We start from the raw sequence: 17,883 nt of genomic DNA, 5'->3' as shown, positions 1-17,883 counted from the left end.
CAGAGCCTGTACACGGTTGTGCAAGGTTGTAGGGTAGATCGAATGAAATCTTGTTAAAGATTTGTTTTGTGGTCGTCCTTAAGCGTACTATCGACGAAATCCAGCAATAGGAAAGCGCCAATACGATGCCCAGAACCGTTTATACTCGTTTGGATCAGGAACTAACTGCCTTAAACCCAAGGAGTCGTCTCAAGTCAGGAACTAACTGCCTTAAACTCTCGACCGCCAACCGAAACCAAGTGTACGCCAACCGAAACTCTCTTATACGGCAACCGGAACCCTCAACTCTTCGATCACAACGCCTTTTTACTTGAATGAAAGAGCTAGCAGGATGATATTGACAAGCTAGATCCCCAGATGCACCTAGTAACGCGGGGCAATCCGTGAATCGCTCAAATACAGGACAGAGATATAAATACTAAAACAGAAAATGATAAGATCAGGTAAATCGCCACAACAGAATGATGGTCCATGTGCATAATTTGTAAGGTATCGTTTCGCCATAAGGCCCAGAGTCGAAAATCCAGGTCTAGATGACCGGTAGCGCGTGTTTAGTGTCAATGACCTTTGTAAATCCTCCTTTATTGCGACCGTCTATGCGTTTTTGTGAACGGTCCGCTAACCGTTGTTGTTATCGTCGTGTTGCTCCACTTCCTAGCTTTCCATCGATATCCATGACTTGAGGTTAACCGCCAGACACCGTTAGGCAAATCTCTTAACGAGATAATCGCAATCTGTTGTCGAGTTGTTCGGTTGGACGGTTGCGGGTTAAGGTCGCCAGGATCTGCAGCCAAGCCCTCGTTTCCACTGAGTCATGCTTCCCGTTTAACCGCACCTCCACATGTCCTTATCCTTGCGTAAGTTCCAAACCGCGTTCCAATGCTGTCAGGGACTGATCCGTTCAAGCCTGGTTGAACCTTCGTCGGAGCGTTCTGAGTTCGAGTCCCAGCGCGTACCAGACCGAATATGCCTTTTAGTTTACACTCCCTTTTGGTATATATATAAAGGATTGGATGGATCCTCTATGTTGGTTGGGCTCTGCTGTTGTTTTGGTTGTTGTAAGAGTCGTTCTGAACGGCCAGTTGCTATCAACAACGGTCGAGTTGAAACGCCTCCTCGCAGATATCTCCCTAACTGGCCATTCGGGACTTATGCCAGTTCCTAGACGTGCGCTGTACCCATGAAACGAATGAAAACGGTGGTTTTCTATGTGTGTTCCAAAATGCGGCTTATCATCTCCCCCATTTTTAAATCCCGACTGTCCCCAGTCGCTTTGGCAATACTCGCGTTCGGCTACATCGCTTGTTCCCTCTAGCCCATCACTCTCCTCTGTTCTGTTGTTCGGAACGGGAACTGTTTCGTTCTCGTAACGGAACCAAATTTCGCTTCTCACGTCACAACCTCATGCCTGCCAAGCAAAGGCGTTTCCGCAGATCCTTGATCCTCGCTCGAACAATGAATTGCTTCCGTTTAGTCTCACAGTGGCTCGACCCTGCGTGTCCGGGGAACCATCATTTTCCAATCGTCTTTTCCAAACAACGTCGACACGACTGAATAGAGCTCGTGTTTTTCCGCGGCAGTGTCCTTGAGCTAATTTTCCCAAAGTCCGGTTCGGCATTCAAAATTAAGCTTCAGAAGCTTCATTACAGTCACGTTTTCTTCCTCAGCGTTCTTTTTCTTCAACTGCGCGTCGACCATATAAGACGGCCCGTGGTTTTTCTGCTCCTTTAATTTTCTTTCTTCCTCTCCTCTTTCCTCCATGGCTGCTCGTCGCCCTCCCCCTCGTAAACTCACCACCGCTCCCAAGAAGACTGAGGCTTCGACCCCTGGCCCTTCCTCCTCCGGCCCTGACTTGGTATATCCGGACTCCAACAACCCCTTGTGGGCGGCTTTCGCCGACCCCGAAGGCGCTCTTTTTTCTGCGTTATCTTCGACACGCTACTAGTGACGACCCCCGCGTTTTCCGTACGAACGTAATTCCGGCCGAAGATATGGCCAATGCCTTCGACAAAACCCTCTTCCACTTCGTGCGCTGGTCTCTCTCCTTCATTGACCATCCCACTTATCGTTTCCCAGCGCTATATTTTCTCTCTCGCACCGCCTGCTTGTCCAAAAGCGAGCCCACCTACGCCACGAAAGACATCGTTTTGCTCGTCGAATTAGCCATCCAAGTCCGGGATTCGTTTCCTCCCACTCGTCTTCACTATGACTGGCCGAACATGACACTCGAGCACGCAGCTATCAAGGTTCGTACACCCCGTTCTGCTTTTCCTTCCACTCGCTAACGCTGTTTTCTTTGTTTCGTTAGGATTTGGCCCCTTCTTTCTTGAAAATCGTTCGGGGTTTCCCAACGAGCATTTTCAAGAACCAGAAACAAGTCTCCCACCACAACCCTTCTTTGCACGGTTCTACCTCTAAACTCCTCGAAAAACCCTCGTTGTCAGACATTCACCAGGCTCCATCCGACGACGGTGAACTCAGTGAAATCGATTTTGGTTCCACCTCCATAACCCCAAAGAAGGAGAAAGGTCGTTTGCGCAGCTCTCAAGGCAAACGCGGCCCTCCCTCTGATGATTCCGACGAAAACGACGAGTTGGAGGCAGAGGAGCCCGAGTCCGAAGAGGACCGGAAGGATCGCAAGGGCAAAGGTATGCTCCTTGTTTTCACCTCTCTTTCACCCTTTTTCCTAATCGCTTTCTTCCAGGCAAACCTGCCGCCAAGAAACCCAAGATTAAGGCCGAGACCAACGACGACGGGGATGACGACGACGAACAGTCCGTCCTGACTGTTGCAGCCTTGGGTGGAATGGATCCCGAGCTCATTCCTGATGCTCGCGGTTATTTCCACTATCGCGCTCCCAACGACAAGGTTGCATTCAACGCTGGGGTCCCCGCGCACACACATCGCCTCAACCGCAGTTTAATCAAGTTGATGCAGGGCACGACTGGCAATATGCGCGACGTCGTTACTTTGGCCCCAACAACCGCGTTCGTATCGTCCTCACCGACGTTTCCAAAACGTTCTCCCCGAACCTCACGGCCCTCGCTGACGAGTTCCAACCCAAACTCCCGAAGTCGAAGACCAAAACTCCCGTTTTCGAGTCCTACTACGAGCCCAAAGCTCCCATTCCGATCCGCTACGTGAAGCAAGTCATTGCAGAGGAAGCACCGATGCCCGAATGGCCGTGCTTTCTCTGTATGCTTTACCAGCGCGAATGCGTCCCTGCCGGCTACGGAATCCCTTGCAACGGCTGCCACGACGATCCAACCAAGGGTAGCTTGTGCGATCACGAGCGTTCGTCAACGGAGGTGTACAGGGTCATCGATCACCTTCTCCCACTCGTCGAGTCGTCCGCCCGCGACACCCAAACGGCCATTCTTCGGATGAAGTACACGATGGAGCTAGCCAACAGTACTGGCGAAGCTCACCGTCTTGCCATGCGCGGAGCTCGTCGTTCCTTGCGCATTTTCCAGAAACACCTTCAACGTGTTGTCGAAGTCAGCGGAACCGAAGGTCTCGAGCAGCGCTTCCCGGCTCGACCCTCTCGACCCATCTGCCACCTCGATCCTCAACCATCTCTTGACTTCGGCCTCTGCTAGGTTCGCTAGCAACAACGGTTCGTTCCCCTGTTCCTTCCTTTTACTTCGTTTTCACAACCTCCAGACTCCGAATGGGCGACGGATGACGATGCCGACGAGATCAGCAAGAAGAAGAAGGACGAGGATGAGAAGGAAACGGTCCCTCCCAACGATCTGGGTACTGGTCACCGTTCTATCGTTCCCGACGTCGACTCCAACGGTGCTGGTCCCTCCAAGTGAGTTTCCACTCTGGTCTGGAGTACGCAACGCTCTTCAACTCGTTCCGGTGGCTTGCGCGGGGTGTCCACGGTCTACGGACCTTAAAACTTTTGTATATCGAACAGTGCGTGGGTCGGCGTAGTAGTATTTTGCTTGTACTACTGCGTCGACAAAATAATCAATAGTAATCATTTGCCTTTCCTTTCCCGCGTGATTAAGTCTGAATTAACAGATCTAAACAATCGAGAGAAGTCCAGAAAACGCAGACGTTATCGTTCGTTCGATTCTTCGTTCTTTGTTCCGTTAACGCGACATCTCAGCAATCTGTGATGAGGATTCTCTGATCCACCTTACTTCATCAGCCCTTCATTCGACATTCCATCATCTTGACAATATTCGTGATCGGTCGCCCACACACTCGTTCTGATGTTTCCACAACGAATTTGTAACTCCCAAAAACGAATATAAGTCGTCCCATCCTCTATTATCCAGCGTTCCCTAGTCGTTCGACATGACTGACAACGGCATCCCCAAGTATGTCAACCAGCCTATGGTTCCAATCCTCTACACTGGTCTCTTCTCGAAAGAACCCTATCCTGCTATCTTCAAAATGTGTGCAAGCCTCGATGTACGTCCTGTCGTTCTACTCCGTTTTTCGAGCGTTTCTTCTGATATAGAACACAGATTCTCGATCCTTGCAGTTCTTGCAAAGTTCTCAACCGTGATTGCGTTCACATCATGGCAGGAATTCCATGTCTCCCTTGCGGTCTGTCGCGCAATGATTCCTGCGACTATTCCACCCTTGAAGGCTTCTCCGTTCTCTACTCCTTCAACCGTGAATCGCATTTGGCGTTCCTTGGTTCGTTCTAACTCCCGTTTTCTTGTTTCGGTTGACCGTTTTTCAGATCACGACGATACCAAAAACGACGAGGAGAAGATTGCTAAAACCGTCGCTCTACTCCGCAACTGGGATGAGCTTCGTTCCAGTGAGCATCTCGAAACCTTCCTGGACTCTATGCGCGTCAAGGTCCAGAAAACGCTCGAATGCGGCATCCAAAGCATTTTCGGCACTCTCGATAACGATTCTCTCCAAGGACTTGAGTCCTGTCTCGAAGGGAGCCCCAGCACCCAGCGACTCTCCAAACTCGCCCACTATTCTCGCATTCTCCTCGAAGACAAAGCTGAGATCCGTCGTGACCAGATCCGCAAGAAGATCCAATCTCTGAAAACGGAGTATTACGCTGCCTGCGAGTTGCTCGCTCGGCTCGATTCTGCTCATTCTCAGGTTATTCCTCCCGATGTCTCTGTTTTCTTTCGGTTCTCATCCCGTTTTCCAGGCTTCCCTTCATGGTTTCGTACAAGATAACGACTTCCTCACAGAGTACGGACACACAACGATCATGAACATCGCCGATATCGCGTCTTCCAGCAGTTCGTCGCTCACCAGTCTTCCTGACCTCGAGGCGGTATCCCCTGTCATTCACCAGACCGTTATCCGTAAGGTTCCTATGGGTGCCACCGATGCCCCCCTGCGTCTCCTGCGCTCCAGGTAGCTCACACTCCTTCGGTTCCTGCCCTACCGAACGTCTCCCTTGATCATCCTCCACGAAGATCCCCCTAGTCCAACTCGTAGTCTGTCGTTACCGTCGAAAACAAGCATTCCTGTCGTTACAGTAGCGTTTTGAAACGCCAAGGATGCGTTGTGCCTTGATTTCCTTTGTTCTGGCCCAACAAAATCTCGTTGATAAGGTACTTTTTGAAGATCTTGGTTTCCAGATATTACGATCGAACTCCTTTCAGCGATAGAGCATACGGTCGAGCTCCGGATATATCGTTCTCCACGTTATTTCACACCATAGTTGGTCCCTTCACCGGTAGTAAGGCGTTTTGAGGGTGGAAACATGATGTTAGTCGTTCTAAGGGCATCGCCGTTGGTGCGATTAATTCAATTGCGACCCACAACCATGCTTTCCTCGTCAAACGGCCACGCTGCGCTCCATCCGGACCATGTTGTGCCCATCTCCCCCATTTTTAACATCTTGCTGTCCCAGCAATGTAGCCCACCTATTTAGGATGCCGTGGTTAGACAACCCATTCCAGTTCCTCTCCGCTCTCTACCCCAGAACATTCGCTCCATATCTTTCCCCAAAAGTACGGTTCATCGATCTAGCGACCCGAATACTTGCGTTAACGAGCTTCCAGTCGTCCTCCAGTGACGAATCCATGGCTGACTCCGAACACGCGCCTCGAGAACCCTCTGAGGGAGTCTCAGAAGAGCTCGAAACCGACGTTCACGAGTTCATTACAACCATCCAGGACCTGCGTATTCGGACCAACGATGAAAACGTTCGCAAGATCCACCAGCTGTACCGTTATCTGGTACGTGCCTGCGGCCATCGACCGTTTCACAACCATCTGAGACCGTTTACAGTTGCCCCAACTCAAAGACGAAGCTGTTCGCGAACGCCTCGCGGCCAGCCCGCTCATTTACAAGGACATTCCTCACTGCCTCCAAAAGCTCCACGCTATCCAGAACAACATTCGCAACGAATCAACCTGGGCTGCCAAACAGGACCAGCATCTTCGCGACACGAACGCTTGTATTGCCCACTTCAATCATATCGATGCATCCGCTCGTGCGTCACGCAGCACAACGCAAGGCCGCCGAAGAAGCGAAGAAAAAGGCCCCTGAGACCAAAAAGGCAAGAACAATTCCCGTTTGGAAACGCTTATCTTATCAATGACAGGCCACCTCCTCCAAGTCCACCCCGGTTCCTCTTGTTACTATTGATAGTTTCCTTCGCAACTCAAGCTTGTTTCAGAACACTCGTTCGACCAGCGCAGCGCAATCCAACAAGGTAAGTTCTCGATCCACACAATCCCCGTTTATCGACTGCAGCGCCAGCGTTCGACCGATCCAGAAGACGAAGAAGAAGAGGTCCGTCGTTTGTTTTACGATTCCGAGGACCCCATTCCCATCGTTAATCTTCCTGTCTCGCCTCGTTCACAGGTCACTTCGGGCGACACTGATAAGAGTCCTTCCAAAAAGAAGCGCACTAAAGCGACTTCCCCCGAGTTGATAGATGAAGCTCGTGCCAAATCCGCAGCGTATCCTTCGTTTTCCAAGAAGAAGGATTCCAAAGACGTTCCCGTGGTCAGCGTTCCTCGTTAGCTCAAAACTCGATCTGATCGTCTCTACTCAAGATTCCCGCGTCTGCTGTTGCTGGCATCGTGCGTTCATTTCAAAATCGACTTCCGTTAAATCGTTAACCCGTTTCCAGATTCTGACTAATCCCTACACTGTCGATGATTCCGCACCTGCCGATCTTGAGTTTAAGACCGTTCAAGAGCTCCTCGACCAATTCGCACAAGGTGGTGAAGTCCGCGTTACGAACAAGCAAATTTTCGCTTGTCTCGAACTCGCTCAACAACAAGTCCTTCTCGCCGTGCAACGAATGGCGTACTCCGACACACCTACGAGGTTGTTGCTCGTCGGTACCAAACACTCTTCGACCTTGCAAAGGACCGCGGAATGAAGGTTGAAAGCAAACTTCCGTCCGTAACCCTTCCGTCTCGTCATCGTGTCTCGTGCTGAAGGCTCCCCAGTGATCCATCGCAGTATCTGGCCGTTATTCGAGGAAACGCTCGACTCGCAACTCCCAATGGTCCGTCCCACAACCGCAAGTAAACGCTTCCAGCGTTTTCCCCTTCTCCCACAATACTATATACCCCCACGCTCGTTTACAAGGCCACTTTCCCTAGCCGTTACTGTCGTTACTCGGATTGTATTGTGTACTCGCGCCTCAAGGCGTTTGTATCTTGATGCCGTGATTCCTCTTTAACTCGGTTCATTTCCTAAGAACTCTTCAGTCCTCGTCGGACGATCCCTCGTTATCGGACGTTTCTTCGTCATCCAGACCCAGATTTCCAAACTGCAAGTCTGTCCCTTCGTCATCCTCTCGACTCAAGGCCAACGAATCCAGTTCTTCTTTTGACATATCAATGAGTTTCTCAATGTCTTTCGAGAACGAAACACGTTTCCTTGCTTCATAAGGAATAACCCTGAAAGCGCCCACTTTTCCCGGAACCATTGCTCCGTTCAGTTCGCAAACGAGGTATGATCCACCAGTCGTTCGTCTAACGACGACCATTGGGCCCTAGATACCTCAGTTTCGCTTTCTTATCAAGACTCTTCTCAATCCTGGTGTTCGAACGAGGACTATGTCCCCGGCTTGAAATCGTAATCCTTTATCGTTGCCGCGTGTATCCGCTCGTATCTCCTAACAGCTTCCAACTTCTCCTTAGTTACTCGTTCTCGCATCTCCTTTATGTGGTTCCTATGTTTCACCAAGGCGCGTGCTCGATAACCGATCAATTCCAGGGTACTAATGATCTGCCCCGGGTATTCCACTAGCCAAGTCGCTTCCACGATGTCAAACGGTAAGATCGGATGACAGCCTGTCGCCGCATAATACGGAGAACAGCCTAATCCCCGTCGGATCGTTATCCTATCTGACCAAACAACTTGCGGTAAGGTAAAACCACTTGTTAGGGTTCCCTGCACAGGCTTTCACTATAGACTGCCTCACATCCCGGTGTCCACTCTCTACTGGTCCGTTTGCTTTAGAGTTATAGGGCGATATCCGAATGCCTTTGATTCCATACTTGTTTTCCAACCAATCCAACGCTGCGATGAACTGAGGAGCGTTATCTGTAACGATTTCCGCAGGACATCCCCAACGACAGATAACGTTTTCCAACAAAAACATGCCAATCGCGGCTGCTGTATCAGACCTAAGTCCCTTCGCTTCCAGCCATCTGCTCAACGAATCCCTTGCTGCGATAACGAGCTTGTGTCCGTTCGAAGCAGCCCCCATCACCATAACGTCCGTGTGGATTTTCTGGAATAAACTTGGTGTTTTCGCCGGAATAGGAGGTATGCGCAACAGTGTACTCTGCCGAACCTGACACATGTGGCACGTTTTAACGTATCCACGACACGTCCCGATCCATTTGGGGCCACCACAGCCTGACTTCTATCAAGGATTTCGTAGCATAAGCCCCCGATGTCCCAGACTGTCATGTGCTGAACGAATTGCATACATCCGATGTTCCTTCTTAACCACTACTTTGTGCATTCCATTGTTATCCCTCCTGAAGAGTCGACCCTTTTCACTAAGAAAGAACTTCCGTACTGCATTAACGCGTCAAACGCTCTATCCGTAAAACCACTCGGTCTCTTCTTTGGATCCCTCAACCATTTCTCCACCAACTCCAGTTTTTCATCAGCCCGGATCGCTTCTACGTTTCGATGCTCTTCAGGGTATGGTTCGCGCTTGCGTGTCCCCATTTGAAAGCCGAATTAGGCAGCAACTTCTCAGGTTCCCGAACAAAACTCGAAATATACTGAGGCAACTCCGTTCCTTCTCGTTGATAAGCGTTTCGAATGACCTCCGCTTTGTCGATAGACTCCATGTAAGTGTCGAGACACAGCTGGCCATGTTTTCTCCACGTTTCGCTTTCCATCTCGTCATCATCGTCAAGATCCAGCGCTCCGAAATAATATCCACCCCGAGTATCGATTTCTGACTTGAAATCATCGAACTCCCTTGGCTGAGGGATCGAGTAATCCCAGTCTTCATGAACCCCAGGCTTGTTTATCTCCGGTCCGTCGTCAACATAGTCGTATTCCTCGTCTCCTGGAACCTTGTCTCGTCGAGACAGTCCGTCTGGCGTGAAGGTCTTGCCCACAACATGCTTCAATTCGAAATGAAACATCAAGATCTGTTCTATCCAGCGGTTAATCGTAGCATTCGGGCCCATGCCAGGGTTATCTAGCATTCCCTTTATGTACGATGCATCCGTTTCCAGAACTAAATTTCGACATCCCAGTATCCAATATTGCATATGCTCAAGTCCCCTCTTGATTCCAAACAACTCTCTCTTCGCCTGCGAAAACCTTGCCTGTCGCTCATCCAACGGAATGGACGAAAAACCGAAATAGTATCGTTTCTTGAGTTCCCTTCTTGATATTGATAGATTACAATGCCGATTCCTTTGTAGGAACTGTCGATCTGAATGACTGTCGTCCAATCCTCTGAATAGTTCAAAGGACGGATCGCAGGACACTCCGACAGCGCCTTCTTTATAATCGCCATGGATGCCTCTTGCAACTCTCCCCATTCGAATTCCACTCCTTTCTTCAGCAGATCCGTGAGCGGTTTGCTCATTATGTGAAAGTCTTGAATGAAATGCTTGATATAGGTGAGGACTCCTAAGAACTGTTGAATCTCCGACACATTCTTGAGAGGAGGCCATCTGGTAATGACCCCTACTCGATCCGTCGATGGCCTTCTGCCTTCATACGAACAGGTATGCCCAACAACTACGAACTCGTCCGCACACAACACCGCCTTCATCCCAGAAACCGTTAAACCAGAGTACTTCAATCGCTGAACGACTCGGTTTACGTTCTGCATGTGTTCCCAGAAGAATCTCCTGATCCCCTTGTTCTCTGGAATCGTTTCCGCCACTCCCTTCTCATCTTCATATCGGGTTGCAGGTCCACGAATAGGTACGTCGTCGATGTATGGCATTGAAACGTGCGGTACTTCTTCCCTCAGGACGTAATTCACGTCGTCATGAAAGATCGGAACCGAAGTTCGTCCATCCCTGAGGCAGTTTTACCAGTCGCAACGCTCCGAAGGGCGATTGGAACGTAGTATAATCCCTTGAGGTTTCCGCTAAGTCCCTATGATCGTATCCAGAATAGAGATCCAACACTCCTCCACAGGCTCTTCCCGAAAAATGGTCTGCAAGTTCCTCCGTTGCTGGGGGTATACCCGAATGTGCGATCGTTACCGCGTTCAATGGTTCCAAAGCGTGCACCAAGCGAATACTCTTCCCATCTTTCTTGAGGACTCCGAAGAACTTGGAGCGATAGGATGCGTTCGATGGTTCGTAACACTCCTCCAATTTCTTCTTGATAACTTTACAGAACTCTTCCAGTTGTCCCCTTGGAATCGGAATGCTCTTCTCAATCCACACCTTATGCTCCACGGTCGGTATCTCAACAGGCGGAAAGAAATCATGTCGCAAGGTCCCCCGTTCTTCATCGTTCCAGGCGAACGCAGGCCATTGAAGCATCATAAAATTATGAATAACTTTCAACTCCTCGTCCCACAAGAATCCAGTATTATGAACCTTGTCAATGAATTCCATCCTCTCCTGCGTGTATCGTTCTGTTGGAACGAAGTCCACGAGCCGTAGTGGTAGTATTTAGGCTAAAACCAGTAGGTGTACTTAGGAAATGCATTGCCTAGCCCCCTAGCTATAGCCAGGAGGCTGCATATACCTAGTTATTTAGCCTAGCGCTCCTCCCTGGGCCAAAGCATTATTTTTAGAGAAAATATATTATTATGCTTTATCTGGTATCTTGTGACTGATGGTAACACACCCTTTTAAATAATGTTTTTAATGTGGAACCATTTTTGATTGCCATCAGTACTTTTGATGGCTATATCAGGATACATCATTTTTGTCCAAATTAGGATTGTTATTGATACAGGCTATCCCAACTACATACCGGGTCATCGGCCTGAAGAAAAGGAGTTTAAAGTATTATATATACCTAAATGATAAATAATATGTATTAGATAACAATTTGTTTCGTCATTGATGCTATTGATTAAGAGACTCCCTGCATTGGATTAGCCTAGATAGCTAGGTACACCCAGGCTGTGTGCAGCTAGTGGGCTAGACAATGGATATCCTAGGTGCACCTTGGAGGCTAGGCTAAATCTTACAGCTACGGGTGAGTCCACTGGCTTAGCTGATAACGAGGGCAGTTCCGCGAGTGGATCACCGATTATCTCTCGTTTGATACGATAACGCTCTGGCAATTCGCCATAAACCGGTCTCGTTTTTAAGGCTACTGGCTTATACTTCTTGCCTGCGAACGCCTCAAAGATTTCGACTCCTGGTTCCACTGCAGTCCCGTTCTTCTCCTTATCGAAAGCCATATCCGCACATCTAAGACACGGTGTCAACGGATCGTGTCTGTGGACATGTCCCAGATAAGATGCTTCTATTTCCGCTCTACGCTCTTCGTCTTGACCTTCGTCTTCCCTATTCTCCTCTGCTACAACTCTGGTTTCCACCACATATTTCTCCGTTTTTGAATCTGAAGACCTTTCCCGAACGAAATCCTGCAATAGCTCCTTTGCTTTCTGGTCCTTCCGCATCGCTTTGGAGTCCATACTTGCTGTTAAGTACGCCATTCGTAATTCATCATCCGAGAAACAACGCCCATCCTCAGGTTCCATATACCCTTCCACTCTCAACTCTCCAGACTCGTCCACTCCTACCCTAATACACAGTTCCTCGCCTCCCCAGTCCTCCACTAGTTCCTGGACGAGCTCTGAAAATCCGACTCCGCTTCGACTTTAACTCGATGGTCTCGGTTCTCCTTTTGCCCTGGCGATTCTTTCTGCGCATTCTCAATCCTCTTCGAATTGGTTGTCGATGAAAACGTTCCCGCGCTTGGGTTGGAATGACACATCGTCGCTCCTTGTTAGGGTCGCGAATGGTGAGCATTTGATTCCCATTTCCAAAGTTTTCCAATTTTGACTCGGTAACGATGTCGAACGGTCGTCCCAACAACACCTCATACGCTACTTGGTCGATAACGTGGACTTGCAGATACACGGGTATGTCCCCAAACAAGAAACAAACGTTCCGCTAATCCAGCCGACTTCTTCAGTTGCCCGTTCGCGCTCTGCATGTAGATTTGCAGGTCTGGATCCCAAGGGAATTCCCAACCGCTCAGCTACCGATAACGCCATCGAGACTATCTGAGAGCCACTGTCTATAACGCATTCCACATGTTCCCTTGCTGCGATTAACGGCCATACAACTCGTAACGACGCAGAGTCCTTTCCCAAAAACACTTGTTTAGGCGGTTCTCCTGGGGATAACGGCGACATACTGCAGATAAGGGTCGGTGCTAACATAACACCCTTCCTTTATCCCGTATTGACGATCTTCCTCAGTCGAGATATAGAACGAATCAACCATTGGTAGTTCATCTATATCCACAGCATCATTTTGGAGTCGAGCTTCGACACCCTCGTCCTCCATGAATGGATATTCCGATCCTTCGTCAAGTTTTCCGTTAAGTAACACTGGCTTTATCGGTTGCCTCATTCGATTCGTTGACTTCCTCATAGCTTTGGCATATTCTGGCGAAAGCGAGATCAAATCGCCCACGGTAATATCGTGTACGACTGTACTCTCCGTTTTCTCAACAATACGCTTAATAATATTTGGGTCATCGAACTTGGTAGCCAATTTATACGCCCGTTCCTCGCCGTTCTTGCGTTTCCCCGTTTCTCGCCCTGGAGATTCCGAATGAGGAGCCATCCTCGCTGCGTATTCCAATTTCTCATCTTCCGAGTCTTCTCCTCTGAAACGCGCCTTTCGTCTCTTCTTCGGCACATCCTCTTTTTCCAACACTTCGGGTTCTGTTTCTTCTCCACTATCCGAATTCGACTCCTCCTCCAGTTCTCTTCGGTCCTGCCTCCGTTTTGACGTTTCCTTCGCAACTTTAGACCGGTTCTCAAGAGACTTCGTTGCCTCGGAAGCCTTCTTTCGTTTGCTTCCGGTCTCCATCCTCGAACTATCTAAAAATTTTGGTTTCCGCCAGCCGAGTTGTCTTTCTGCGAACGTGTGTTCGCGTACTGCGACTCCATCGACTGTCCTCCCGATTGCGAACCCGACCCAGGCGAATTCTGCATTGCCTGGACCATGTTATACATCATCGTCAAGAACTGTTGAAAGTTCGAATCTCCTGCCGGCAAGCCCGGTTGAACGGGCGCTTGAATGAAGGAAGGATAGGCTTCGTTCCCAACTCCACTCTCCCCCATTCGCTGCTGCATTCTTCCACCACTTCCGTTTTGCACCATGGGTTCCCGTTGAAGGATCTGTGGATAGGTCTGCACTGGTGCTTGAGGACTTGAAAAACGCTGCTGTTGGCTACCAGTCGACATGCTATTGGCTTGCACTTGTTTCGCCATAGCCGCCATCTGGGCCCGCAACGAGCGGATTTCGTCTTCGCTTGTGTCATACAAGAGATTGTACTGCTCGTTCGGAGTATACTCGTTGAAGAACGACGATTGATAGTTCGCTTGCGCGTTCCCAGTCGTTCCAGCTCCTCCACCCTTGCTATACCAATCCAACACTCGTTGATAACGCGACACGTTCTCAGGATACTTAGGGATATAATATCCACCAGGTAATCGCAAACCCCCATTCTCCATAACGATCTTTCCTTGGTCCAATAACGCCCTCTTTTTCGGACAATCCCGCACCATATGCCCAGTCTCTTCGCAGAAATGGCACTGTTCATTTCCTTGCATTCCACCATAGTTTCGCTCTCCACCCTGGCGATATTCTCGTTGAGGCTGCCCTTGGTGCTGGTGAGTCGCTGCTTCTTTCGATCTAGATTCAGTTGCTACATGCATCTGCTTCATAGTCTCAATCAACTGCTTATCCCGCACGGCCATGACGTCCTTTAACGCATTTATTTCCAGCGCAAAACTCTCCATCTGGTCTCTAAACTCCGACTTGACCCTCGTGTCCGAGGTTAACGGACCTCCACTGAGATTCGACATCGAGATCGATGGTTTAGCATCATCCCTCGATACCGCATCCGCTTCTCTGCCCGACCAGTTGTTCGCAAGCCATGCCACCACCTTGAGAACCTCCTTGTAACTCCAACGATCCCCTCTACGAGTGTTTGCTGCGTTCTGATTTGCATTTGCGTTTGGGCCTAGAATATTTGCGATATTTGGCTGGTTCAACGCCGCTTCGACTGCTGACGCGGTCGCTACGCAACGTATTCAAGATCGAGGACACCAACTCTTTGTTCGTGACCAACGATGGAGGCAGGAGTAGTTTTTCTGCTTCTGGTACGAAGAACGCACAAAAACGAGTAACCAACCCCAAATCCTCTCGACTCGCCCCCTTGGCTTCCGCAAATCTCTCTCAAACGCCTTCTCAACCCTTCGTTCACCTCATCCAACTCTGGATACATCGACTTTATCGCCGTTTTCCACTCATCGAACGTTCCTCCTTCGTACGGCGTCAAGTTCTTCCACGCTTCCTTCACATATCGAGTATCCAAATACCGCAACACCGTCTCCTTCTTTTCTGCCGCTTCAGTAATACCCGCCTGGTCGATAATGCGGTCGCATTCGTCTAGGAATTTCTCCAACTTGCCAGGAGTCTTCCCATCGAAACTTGGACGACCCAAATCCCAGGTTTCCGGTACTTTAAAACGCGCAGCCATACCCCCAAGTCCTCCGTTATTCACGTTTCCGTTATCCCCCATGTTGTTGTTTTGTTCAATCGGTTGTTCGTTAATCCGATTTGTGTTGTGTTCGCCTTCAGATAGGTCCGTTAGAGGCGAAGATGGTGTCGACGATTGCTGTTCTTCTTCGACTGTAGTGTTCCTTTCGGATGTTTTGCGCTTTGTAGCTGGTTTTGTTAGTAAGCGCTTTTTGTTCGATGCTTGAATCGATTTCCGCGACGAAGATGCTTGGGGTTTCGTCGATTTTTGTGGTGCCTCTCTGTTCCGAGCTCCTTGTGAGTTGAGCGTGGTTCTCGGTGTTGGTTTCTTCGTTAATTTGGGAGCGAAGAGTGGTGTTGGTCGCAGTTCTCCAACGCCTCTTAACAATCCAGGGCAGTCGTTTGGTTGGGAATCAGTGAGATCTTTCTGTTTCCCTTTTGGTGGAATTTTGTACTTTGATCCAAGCGTGTGGGCGCTTGCTTGTCTTCTTTCTTGTCACAGCTGTTTTTGCACTAAACAGAGTTCTTTGCAATATAACACTCGATCACCCCTCGGGTGGGCTCCAGATGATGAGGGTGGATGACGGGTGGGGAGACCGGAGATGAGACCGACACTACACAACTAAAACTCAACAACAAAACAACAAATAGTCGTTCTGCCTGAGCGATAACCGTATAACACCGTTCCAAACGTCCAACAACCACCAATAATCGTCTCCTAGTACGAGTGCAGAACCCTGGGAACAGAGCCTGTACACGGTTGTGCAAGGTTGTAGGGTAGATCGAATGAAATCTTGTTAAAGATTTGTTTTGTGGTCGTCCTTAAGCGTACTATCGACGAAATCCAGCAATAGGAAAGCGCCAATACGATGCCCAGAACCGTTTATACTCGTTTGGATCAGGAACTAACTGCCTTAAACCCAAGGAGTCGTCTCAAGTCAGGAACTAACTGCCTTAAACTCTCGACCGCCAACCGAAACCAAGTGTACGCCAACCGAAACTCTCTTATACGGCAACCGGAACCCTCAACTCTTCGATCACAACGCCTTTTTACTTGAATGAAAGAGCTAGCAGGATGATATTGACAAGCTAGATCCCCAGATGCACCTAGTAACGCGGGGCAATCCGTGAATCGCTCAAATACAGGACAGAGATATAAATACTAAAACAGAAAATGATAAGATCAGGTAAATCGCCACAACAGAATGATGGTCCATGTGCATAATTTGTAAGGTATCGTTTCCTCATAAGGCCCAGAGTCGAAAATCCAGGTCTAGATGACCGGTAGCGCGTGTTTGGTGTCAATGACCTTTGTAAATCCTCCTTTATTGCGACCGTCTATGCGTTTTTGTGAACGGTCCGCTAACCGTTGTTGTTATCGTCGTGTTGCTCCACTTCCTAGCTTTCCATCGATATCCATGACTTGAGGTTAACCGCCAGACACCGTTAGGCAAATCTCTTAACGAGATAATCGCAATCTGTTGTCGAGTTGTTCGGTTGGACGGTTGCGGGTTAAGGTCGCCCGGATCTGCAGCCAAGCCCTCGTTTCCACTGAGTCATGCTTCCCGTTTAACCGCACCTCCACATGTCCTTATCCTTGCGTAAGTTCCGAAACCGCGTTCCAATGCTGTCAGGGACTGATCCGTTCAAGCCTGGTTGAACCTTCGTCGGAGCGTTCTGAGTTCGAGTCCCAGCGCGTGCCAGACCGAATATGCCTTTTAGTTTACACTCCCTTTTGGTATATATATAAAGGATTGGATGGATCCTCTATGTTGGTTGGGCTCTGCTGTTGTTTTGGTTGTTGTAAGAGTCGTTCTGAACGGCCAGTTGCTATCAACAACGGTCGAAGTCGAAACGCCTCCTCGCAGATATCTCCCTAACTGGCCATTCGGGACTCATGCCAGTTCCTAGACGTGCGCTGTACCCATGAAATGAATGAAAACGGTGGTTTTCTATGTGTGTTCCAAAATGCGGCTTATCAGCGCCTCAAACATCGGGGAATAGCGGGGAGACGGGAGGGCAACGGCAGAAGGGGAGCGACAGATATCGAAGCAAGCGGTGAGTTTGGCCCAGCCAGCCCGCTATCCCCAGCGATCACACACCTCCCAGGCCACACCCAGCGATCAACAGTGAATTGGCCACGCCGACCTTGGTGTGGGGAGGCGCAGAGAAGACGCCAGCGAAGCATTTCCCAGGCAGGCTCCGGCCGGCCGGTCCGAATACAGACAAGGACGCCTTTACCACAACCCAGCTGCAGCAGGTGCACGAAGGAGGGCTGGTGGTTGGCGCTTGGTGGGGAGTCAGCATGTTTCGAGATGAAAGCGGTAGTTGCGCGTTGAGGCAAGGCGACATTGAGTGCTGTACCAGTCGCCCTCGGGACTGTTCCTCGAGAATATCGGCGAGCTCGGCGGCGTCACTACCAAGCCCGTAAACAATGCTCCAGACTGGTTCGACACGCGAGGGAAACGAGGAAGGGTGAAAACGGGAGGGACAGCTTTGATGATGGTCAGTGAGCAGATTCGATGTTGTAAACAACAAAACTCACCAACGAGCGACTCAACCCAACCCAATCCAAGTCTGCAAGTCAATGTCGTCAAGTTTCTGCTATATGCCAGAGGCTCGGCTCGGCTCGGCTCGCATGCACCAATGACGACCACATCGCAAACTCCTCCTCTGGCTCCAATCTAGTGACGTGGCCGTACTTGAACCAGGCAACGAACACTGGCAGCCTGAGCTCGCG

This window comes from Mycena indigotica, assembly GCF_014461135.1.
Source record: "Mycena indigotica strain 171206Taipei chromosome Unknown Mind.scaff0012, whole genome shotgun sequence".
Classification (NCBI taxonomy): domain Eukaryota; kingdom Fungi; phylum Basidiomycota; class Agaricomycetes; order Agaricales; family Mycenaceae; genus Mycena; species Mycena indigotica.
This window is presented reverse-complemented; position numbering follows the sequence as displayed.